A 10,653-nucleotide genomic window follows, 5' to 3' on the forward strand; every position below is an offset into this window, starting at 1 on the left:
CAGATACTGTGTCTCCCTCTCTCTCTTCCCCTACCCTGCTCATGCTCTGTTTCTCTCTCTCTCAAAAATCAACAATAAAATTTTATGAAAAAGATGTACTATGCAAATATTAATGAAAACAAAAGCAAGATTGACTCCATTAATATCAGATAAAGTAGTCTCGACATCAAAGAAAATTATTAGAGAAAAAGAGGCAGTGATCCAAAATGTGACCGCACCAGACAACAGAACCTCCTAGGACACAAATCAAAACTGAGTGAACTGAACGGATAAATAAACAAATCTTCAATTATATTTGGGGAATTCAGCACCTTACTCTTAGTAATTGGTAGAAATTGTAGACAACAGATATGAATTAATAGCAGATGTGGAAGAGCTGCAGAGCACATCCCTGAACAGGATTGAACGAAAATGTAGAATACTACCTAAAAGATTGGGGTGCCTGAGTGGCTCAGTTGATTAAGAATACTACCTAAAAGAGCAGGATATGTGTTCTCCTCCAGTGCTTGTGGAGCATTCAGTAAGATAAAACATATACTGGGCCATGAAGAAAGCTTAGGAAATTTTGCAGAACTGAAATCATGCTATGTTGTCCGTACATAAAGAAATCAAACTGTGGGGGCACCTGTGTGGCTGAGTTGGTTGGGGTCTGACTTCAGCTGAGGTCATGCTCTCACGGATTGTGAGTTCAAGCCCCATGCTGGGCTCTGTGCTTACAGCTCAGAGCCTAGATCTTGCTTCAGATTCTGTGTTTCCCTCTCTCTCTGCCCCTCCCCGACTTGTGTTTTGTCTCTCTCTCAAAAATAAATAAAAACATTACCCCCCCCCCCCCAAAAAAAAACCCTCACAAAACAAAAAAAGAAATCAACTGAATCAGTAACAGGGAGTCAACAAACCTTACGAATTAAACAAGACCCATGTAAGTAAAGCATGAATCAAAGAAGGCTCAAAGGAAATTTTAAAAATACTTAGAACTAAATGAAAAAGTATACCAATTTGTGTGTGAAGCAGCTTAAAGTGCTGTTATGGAAGTTTATAGTAATAAATGCTAACATTGGATAAGATGAAAGGTCTCGAATCCATAATGAACTTTCTACCTGAAGAAAGTGGAAAAGAACAAAGTAAATCCACAGCACGTAGGAGAAAGAAAATGAAAAAAGCAGAAATCAATGAAGTTTATAATAGGAAAACAGAGAAACCTAATGATACAAAGCCAGTGCTTAGAAAAAAAATAAAATTGATAAACCTAGCAGTCTTCACACACACGCACCCACACCCCAAACCACCAATGAGTGGGGCTATGACTTCTGCATTCATTAACAGGATGATACTTTAAATGTTATGCTTTTAATTTGACAGTCAAGAAGAGATGGATCAATTCTTTAGAAATCCTAAACTACCAAACTCAAGATGACATGGACAATTTGAATGGTCCATAGATTGTCATAGAAGATGACGTAGATAATTTGAATTAAAGAAATTTAATATAAAAAAATAGATTAAAAAAATCTACAGATGTTTTTACCATCTATCAAACATGTAACCATTTAAGGAGGAATTAACACTGATTTTACACAATCTCTTCTAGAAAAATAGAAGGAAAAAGTTCTTTTTTTTCAATATATGAAGTTTATTGTCAAATTGCCTTCGATACAACACTCAGTGCTCATCCGGGCAGAGAGAGAGGCCTCTACACTACCATTCACACACCCTCCCGCTCCTCCGACCCCATCAACCCACAGTTTGTTCTCAGTTTCTAAGAGTCTCTTCTGCTTTGGCTCTCTCCCACTCTAACCTGCCTTTTTTTGTTGTTGTTTTTTTTTTTTTTCTTTTTCTGGTTCCCCTAGAAGGAAACAGTTCTAATGGAGTTTTTTCTTATCCCGATACCAAAACCATATAACGATAGCCCAGGAATACAAATCTATAGATCGATATGTCCCATAAATTTACTAGCACAATTCCTTAACAAAGTATTAGCAAATAGAAACTAGCCATGTATAAAAAGAATCCTACACTGTGACCGAGTGGGATATATTCCGAGTATGCAAAAGTGGTTCAGCATTCCAGAAACAACAATCAGCGTAATGTACCATAGGCTGACAAAGATGCTGTTATACATAAAATTGCTTTATTAATTTCCTTTCAGATTGTTGATTGCAGTTGCATAGAAGCCTCACCTGATTTGGGGGTGGTTATATTGTGGCTTACAGCTTTTCTGAATTTATTTATTACCTCGAGTGGCCTTTTTGTAAATTCCTAGGGATGATTTGTAGTTAGAGGGAACTTTTCCACTCTTTCTTTAAGGCCAAAGAATTGTTTCCTTAATCCCAAAAGCAGATGGTCACTCTTGGAAGAAAAACTACAAATAATTCTTAGGAATATAGATGCAGAACTCCAAATAAAGTCCAACAGTGTAGGAAAAGAATTATATACCATGACGAATTAGGATTTATTCCAAACCTGCAAGCTCATTCAACATTCAAAAATCAATTAACATAATCCATCCCATCAGTAAGCTGCAGAAAGCAAAACTGTATGATCCTTTGATAGGATCCTTTGATGCAGAAGAAGCATTTAACAGAATCCATGTATGATTAAAATTCAGCAAACTAGGAATAGAGAATTTCCTCAAGTTGATGAAAAACATCTACCAAAAAATCTGTTAACATCACATATAATAAAGAGAAACTGGGTGCTTTCTCTCTAAGATCAGGAGCAAGTCAGGGCCATCTGGTTTCACCACTCTTATTTAGACATCTTAGTAGAAATCCTAGGTAATGCAACAAAACAGGGATATGAAAGGTGACAAGGGAAGAAATAAAACTCTTCTTTTTGCAGAGATTCGATTGTCTAAGAATCCTAATGCGGCACACTCCTACAACATAGAAGTCATTTATAGGAAGGTTGCCGGATACAAGCTTAATATTCAACAGGCATTTGCCTTATTAATATTTTAGTTGTAGTTGTCTTTTTATTGGTGAGTTGTAAGCGTTCTTTACATATTCTGTATATCAGTCCCTAATTAGGTATATTGTTTACAAATATTTTCTCCCGTTTTGGCGTTGTCATTTTACTATCTTGGCTGTGCGCTCTGCAGCAAAAGAGTTTTTTGTTTCATGAAATACAGGTTATCTGTTCTATCTTTTGTCACTATTGGTTTTGGTATTGTATCTAAAAGGGTTGTGTCTATCCCAAGGACAAAAACATTCATTCTTATATTTTCCTTAAGTAAATAGTTGTTACATTTAGGTCTGTTACCCATTTTTGTGTATGGTATGAGGAACGAGTTTAATTGTTTTGCATGTAGCTATCCAATTGTCTCAGCATCAGTTGTTGAAGAGGGTGTGTATGTGTGGGGGTGTCATTTTGATGATACATCATTTTGATACACACGCGCACACACACACACACACACACCCATTTCACATACCCCCAAACCCACACCTCTGACAATCACCAGTATGTTCCCCGGATCTATAAAATCACTGTATTTGTGTTTTTATTTTTCAAATTCCATTTAAGTGAGATCATTCGGTATTATTCTTCCTTTGTCTGACTTCTGTTACTTTACATAATGCCGTCAGGATCTATCCATGGTGTCCCCAAATGGCAAGATTTCATTATTTATTATCGCTGAATAGTATTCTACATGTATATCATGTTTATAAGATATGTATACAAAATATATACATATGTAAAATGTATGTACTTTAGTATACATAACGTATATAACTTAATGTATGACTATTTATACATTCTTCATTTATTTGTATAGTAGCACAGTGAAGAAATGTGTGTATGTCTTTTCAGGTTAGTGTTTTCATTTTTTTCAGATAAGTACCCAGAAGTGGAATTGCTGGATCATATGATAGTTGTATTTTTAATGTTTTGAGGAACTAACTACCATGTTGTGTTCTATGGTGGCTTCACAATTTACCTTCCCACGAACAGTACCCAAGGGTTTCCTTTTCTTCACATCCTTGTAAACAGTGGTTATGTCTTTTCTTTTTGATAATAGTCATTCTAATAGCATGAAGTGATATCTCATTGTGGTTTTGGTTTGCGCTTCCCTGATGATGTAGTGTTCCTTTTCAAGTACCTGTTGGCCGTCTGTATGTCTTCTTTGGAAAAATGTCTATTCATATCCTCTGCCCATTTTAAGTCAAATTTGATTTTTCTTATTGAGTAATATCAGTTGTGTTTTGGACATTAACCCCTTATCAGATAAATGGTTGCAAATAGTTTCTCCCATTCAGTGGATTGTCTTTGATTTGATTGATGGTCTCCTTTGCTTTTTAGTTTGATGCAGTCCCACGTGCTCATTTTTGCTTTTGTTGCCTTTGTATTTAGGGTCAAATACAAAAACTTACTGCCGAGATTGATGTGTAGCCTACTGCCTGTTTTCTTCGAGGACTTTCATAGTTTCAGGTTTTGTGTTCCAGTCTTCAATCCATTTTGAGTTAGAGTTTGTGTATGGTGCAAGATAGCGGTTTAATTTCACTCTTTTGCATGTGGCTGTCCGTATTTCCTAACACCGTTTATTGAAGTGGTGACTGTCCTTTCCCTATTGTATATTCTGGGCTCCTTTGTCGTAGATTAGTTGACTTGGATGTGGGTTTATTGCTGGACTCCGTGTTCTGTTGCATGGATCTGTGTGTCTGGATTCATGCCAATAGCATACGGTTTTGATTACAGTAGCTTTGTGGTATAGTTTGAAATCAGCAAGCATGCTACCTTCTGCTTTCTTGTTTCTTCTCAAGACTGCTTTGGCTATTCAGGATTTTTTGTGTGGGCTCCTGGCTGGCTCTGTTGTTTAGTGTCCAACTATTGATTTCAGCTCATGTCATGATCTCACGGTTCATGAGACCGAGGCCTGTGTTGGCATCTGCGCTGACAGTGCAGAGCCTGCTTGGGATTCTCTATCTGCCCCTTTCCTGCTCACATGTATGTGTCTTCTTTCTCTCAAAATAAACAAATATTAAAAAAAAAAAAAAACCTCTTGTGGTTCTACCTACAAATTTTAGTATTATTTCTTCTAGTGTGAAAATTGTTATTGGTATTTTCATAGGGGTTGCATTGAGTATGTAGATTGCTTTGAATAGTAAGGACATTTAAAAAAAACTTTTTTTTTAATGTTCGTTTCTGAGAGACGGAGAGAGAGCATGAGTGGGGGAGAGGCAGAGAGACAGGGAGACACAGAATCCGAAGCAGCCTCCAGGATCTGAGCTGTCAGCAAAGAGCCCACTGCAGGGCTTGAACTCATGAACCATAGGATCATGACCTGAATTGAAGTCAGTTGCTTAACGGACTGAGCCACCCAGGTAGTCCAGTAAGGACATTTTAATGCTAATCTTCCAATCTAAGAGTATAGTATATCTTTCCAGCTGTTTGTGTTGTCTTCCATTTCTTTTATTGGTGTTTTCTAGTTTTTAGATTACAGATCTTTTTCCTTCTTGGTTAAGTTTATTCCTAGGTATTTTATAATTTTTGGTGCAATTGGAAACGTATTCTTAATTTTCATTAGAATGTTTTCTTAATTATACCTCTGTTGTTTTGTTATTAGTTTATAGAAATGCAACAGATTCTTGTATATTGATTTTTTTTTTATTCTGTGATTTTACCTAACTCATACATCCATGCCAACATTTTTTTGGTGGCGTCTTTACGGTTTTGTAAATATTATATGACTTCACATAGTGATAGTTCCACTTCTTTAGCAACCTGGATACCATTTATTTATTTATTTTTGTTCTCTGATTTCTGCAGCTAGGACTTAACTTCCATTACTGTGTTGAATGAAAGTAATGAGAATGGATGGACATTCTTGTCTTGTTCTTTATGTTAGAGAAAAAGCTTTTAGTTTTTCCCCATTGAGTATGCTGTTAGCTTTGGTTTTTTTATATATGGCCATTATTCTGTTGAGGTGCGTTCCCTTTAACCCCACTTTGTTGAAAGATAACCTTATGATTTTTTTCCTTTATTTTGGTAATGTGTGTCATGTTGATGGATTTGTGGATGTTTGACCATCCATGCGTGCCTGTAATAAATCCCACTTTGTTACCGTATATCATCCTCTTATTATATTGTTGCATTCAGTTTCCTAATATTTTCTTGAGGTTTTTGCATCTGTGTTCATCAGGGATATTTCCTGTAATTTTCTGTTCTTGTAGCATCATTGTCCGGTTTTGGTATGACGGTAATGCTGGCCTTGGAAAATGAGTTAGGAAATGTTCCCTCCTCTTCTATTTTTTGGTGGAGTTTGAGAATGGTATTCTATTTTAGGTGATTTGTGGAATTCATCAGTGAAGGTGTTTGGTCCTGGGCTTTATTTGGTGGGTGTGGGGAGGGGGCTTTATTTTTAGGGAGGCTTTTTTTCCTGATTCAGTTTCCTTAGTATTAATTGGTCTGTTCAGATGTTTTATTTCATCATGATTCACTCTTGGTAGACCATTTTTCTAGAGATTCATGCATCTCATCTAGAGTGTCAAATTTGTTATGACATAATTGTTCATAGTAGTCTCTTAAAATCCTTTGTGTTTCTGTGGTACGAGTTATAATGTTTTGTCTTTTTTTTTTCTGATTTATTTGAGTCCTCTTTGTCTTGGTGAGTCTAGTAAAAATTCAGATCATTTTATCTTTTCAAAGAACCATCTCTTAATTTTATTGATCTTTTCTATTGTCTTTTCAGATCATATTTCATTTATTTCTGCTCTGATCATGATTATTTCCTTCCTTCTGCTAACTTGGGTTTCATTACCTCATCTTTTTCTCGTTCCTTGAGATGTAAGGTTAGGGTTTTGTTTTGTTTTGTTTTGTTTTTGAGAAGTTTCTGGACTCTTACTGTAAGTATTTATCACTATGAATTTCCGTCTGAGAACTGCCTTTGCTGTATCCTGTAAGTTTTGATGTATTGTATTTCCATTTTCATTTGCCTCAAGATATCCCTTGGTTTCTCTATTGAGTCATTGGTTGTTCAGGAGAGTGTTGTGTAGTCTCCACATATCTGAATTTCTAGTTTTCGTGCTGGTAATTGATTTCTAGTTACATGCAGGAAAGATGCTTGATAGGGTTTGGGTCTTCTTAAATTTGCTAGGTTTTGTTTTCTGTCTTAATATATGATCAGTTGTTGAAAATTGTTCATGTGTACTTGAGAATTTTTCTTTGTGGATGAAATGTTTGTAAATGTCTGCAAAGTCCATCTGGTCTAACGAGGCATTTCAGGACAATGTCAATTTAAAATGACAACAACTGAGGATTGAACATATTCTAAAGCTCTGTGTTTGTATTTCCCCCTCCCTATTTTATGGTTTTGATGTCAAATCCATAACTTTGAATCTGCTGTATCTCTTAACTAATCATTATAAGTAATGTTTTTGTTTTGTACTTCGGTCTTTTATGTTTCATACTGCTTTTGTACGTGATTAACCCACTATCTTCACAACATTAGGATATTCTGAATTTCACTATATATTTGTTTTTACCAGTGAGATTTATACTTTAATATGTTTTCGTGTTACTAATTTGTATTCTTTTGTTTCAGCTTAAAGAAGTCCCTTTAACATTTCTTGTGAGGCTTTTCCGGTGTTGGTGAATTCTAGCTTTTGTTTGGGAAACTCATTTATTTGTCCTTTGATTCTAAATGAGAGCTTTGCTGTGTATTGTTGTCCAGTAAAGGTTTTTCTTTTCCCATTCTTTGAATATACCATGCCACTGCCTTCTGACTGGAAAGGTTTCTGCTGAAGGATCTGATAATCTTACGAGAGTTCCCTTTTCTGGAACCAGTTGTGGATTTTTTGCTACTTTTAACATTCTCTCCGTGTCTTTAGTTTTTGGCACTCCATCTCATAATGTGTTTCAGTGTGGGTTTTTTGAATTCATCTTACTCGGAAATTTCTGGGCTTCCTGGATATGGATTTTTATTTCTGCCCAATTTGGGGAAGTTTTCGGCTATTATTTCTCTCAGTGAATTTTCTGCCCCTTTCTTTTTCATCCCCTTTTGTGATTTCTATAATGCAAATGTTGGTCTGCTGTATATTGTCTCATATGTCTCTTAAGCTGTGTTCACTTTTCCCCCTGCTCTCACTGGGTGAGTTCCACTGTCTGCAGATTACTGATTCATTCTGCCTCATTGTTCTGCTATTGAATTCCTCTAGTATTTGTCAGTTGTCTTACTGTATTTTCTGTTTGGTACTTTCTTGTACTTTCTTCATGTTGAGGTTCTCCCCGTGTTCATCTGTTTTCTCCTGAGTTCGATGAGCATTTATATGACTATTATTTTGAACTCCTTATTAGGTAAATCACTTGTCTCCATTCCATTAAGAACTTATTCTTAGGTTTTTTCTTGTTCTTTCGTTTTGAACACACATTTCTTTGTGTATTTTTCTTGATTCTCTGTGTTGGTTTGTGTTCATTAGATAAAACAGCCACCTCTCCTAGTATTGGAAGAATGGCCTGGTGTAGGTGATGAACCTTATCATTCGACCCTGACTTAGCTCTTGGTTGCCTGTCAAATTTTCATGGTTGTCTAACCAGCCTCTTTTATTTGTAGTGGCTTTCAGTAGTTGAGGGTATTCCAAGACCTGTCACTGTCCCAAGGGGAGGATCTCACTCAGCATCTAGATTCAGGCTGTTTGGAAGGGAGGTCTTCAGACGGTATCTCTTAAAGTATACAAATATGTACAGTCCTGTGAGACCGGAAGCAGAAGTGATGCTGGCCACCAGAGCTGGGGAATCTAAAAGTGTTCACTAGGCAGTAGGCGCCCAAGTATGGTGGAGGAGTATACACACTGCTTTCCAGAAGACACTGGCGAGCTGGAGTGAGGCAGAGGGAGAACGCGGAGAGAAGATACCCTCCAGCTGGAGTGAATCAGAGGGAGAGTGCACTGTTGGTGCTCACTTGCCATTGTCGGATGATAAACCAGCCTTGCGTTAGTAGGATAAATCTCACGGGGTCTTTGTGTGTCATCCTCGTAATGTGTTATTCGATAACATTTGCTAGTATTGTGCAGAGTATCTGTGGGTCTGTATTCCAAAGATGTTGCTCTTAGTTGTTTTAGACATTGAACTGTAGTTGTCTTCTCTCATCATGTCTGAGTTTAGTGCCGATGTAATATAAGGCTCACATAATTAGGGGGGAGGTGTTCTTTTCTATTGTTTGCAGGAGTGTTTGAATAATCAATATTAATTATTACTTAAACGAGTTTAAAAATTCACCAGTGAAACCATCTGGACCTGGGCTTCCTTTATGGGCAGTTTTAAAATGACTGCAGTGTGTTTACTTCTTACACTTTTTTTCAGATAGCTTATTTCTTCTTGAGTTGTTATATTTTTTCCGATTCTAGGAATTTTTGTATTTCAGCCAAGTTATCAAGTTAGTTCAAAACATTCACTTATATTTTGTTTTTGTAGCGTAGAAAACATTCCAGGTTTGTAATGTGAGTATATTCTATCCCTAGCGTGTGTACCGTCTTTATTCCACAACTTCAGTAATTTATTTTTTTTACAAACATTTATTTGTTTGTTTTTGAGACCGTGTACATGAGAGTGAGCAGGTGAGGGGCACAGCGAAAGGTGGACAGAGAATCCCGAGCAGGCTCCACGCTGCCAGCACAGAGCTCAATGCAGGGCTCAGTCACGTGAATCATGAGATCATGATCTGAGCCGAAATCAAGAGTTGAATGCTCAACTGATTAAGCCACCCACCCAGGCACCCCATAACTTCAGTAGTTTGACTCTTATGTCTCTTATTTCCATGTCAGCCTAAATACATTTTAGTCAGGTTTATTGATATTTTAAAAGAGTCATCTATTACTTTTCTTTGCTGGTTTATTAATTTTTATTCTTCTCATTTCACATCCTTCCTTGCTTTGGTTTGTATTGTTTTTTTTCTCCCGTTCTCAGGTATACACGGCAGGTTATTCATTTGGGATTGTTCTCTTTTAATATGATTATTGCAGGATAAATTGTCTTCTAAGTACTGTTCTCTGTCTCATAAGTTTTGGTATATTTGGTCTTCGTTTTTACTCAAAGTATTTTCTTAAGTTTCCTGGATATTGTTCCCCTCTATTTTATTCAGAGATGTGTTATTTAATATACTATTTGAGTTTTGAAAATTCCTTCATGTGATTGATTTATGATTTCCTTCCATTTTGGTGGGAGAACATTTTAGAATGTATTCCTGGGAACCTTTCATGTGTACTTCTGAAGAATGTGTAATCTGCTCTTCTTGAGTGGAGTGTCTTATATATACTTGTTAGTCTGGTTACCTGATAGTGTTATTTTTATCTCTTTTTTCCCCCTTTTATTTGTATTCTACCAGTTTTATCCATTACTTAAAGTGGAATTTTAAAGTCTTTAATTATTGTTGATGTGTGTATTTTTGCTTTGAATTCTGTCAGTACTTGCTTGAGACTTATCGTTAGCAGTGGATAATTGTTCGCATTTATGTCTCCTTAACTGATGGACTGTTTTGATCATATAATGTCCTGCTTTATCTCTAATAAGATATTTTGTGTAAAAATGTATTTTGTCGATATTAGTATCGCCTCTCTAGCATTATTGATGCTGTGTACGTGATAGATCTTTCTCTGCTTTTAAAATTTGCTAATTATTTGTTCCTTTGGAGCTAAGAGTGTCTCTTATATACAGCATCTG

Source organism: Acinonyx jubatus, unplaced genomic scaffold (genome assembly GCF_027475565.1).
Source record: "Acinonyx jubatus isolate Ajub_Pintada_27869175 unplaced genomic scaffold, VMU_Ajub_asm_v1.0 scaffold_50, whole genome shotgun sequence".
In the NCBI taxonomy this organism is placed as follows: domain Eukaryota; kingdom Metazoa; phylum Chordata; class Mammalia; order Carnivora; family Felidae; genus Acinonyx; species Acinonyx jubatus.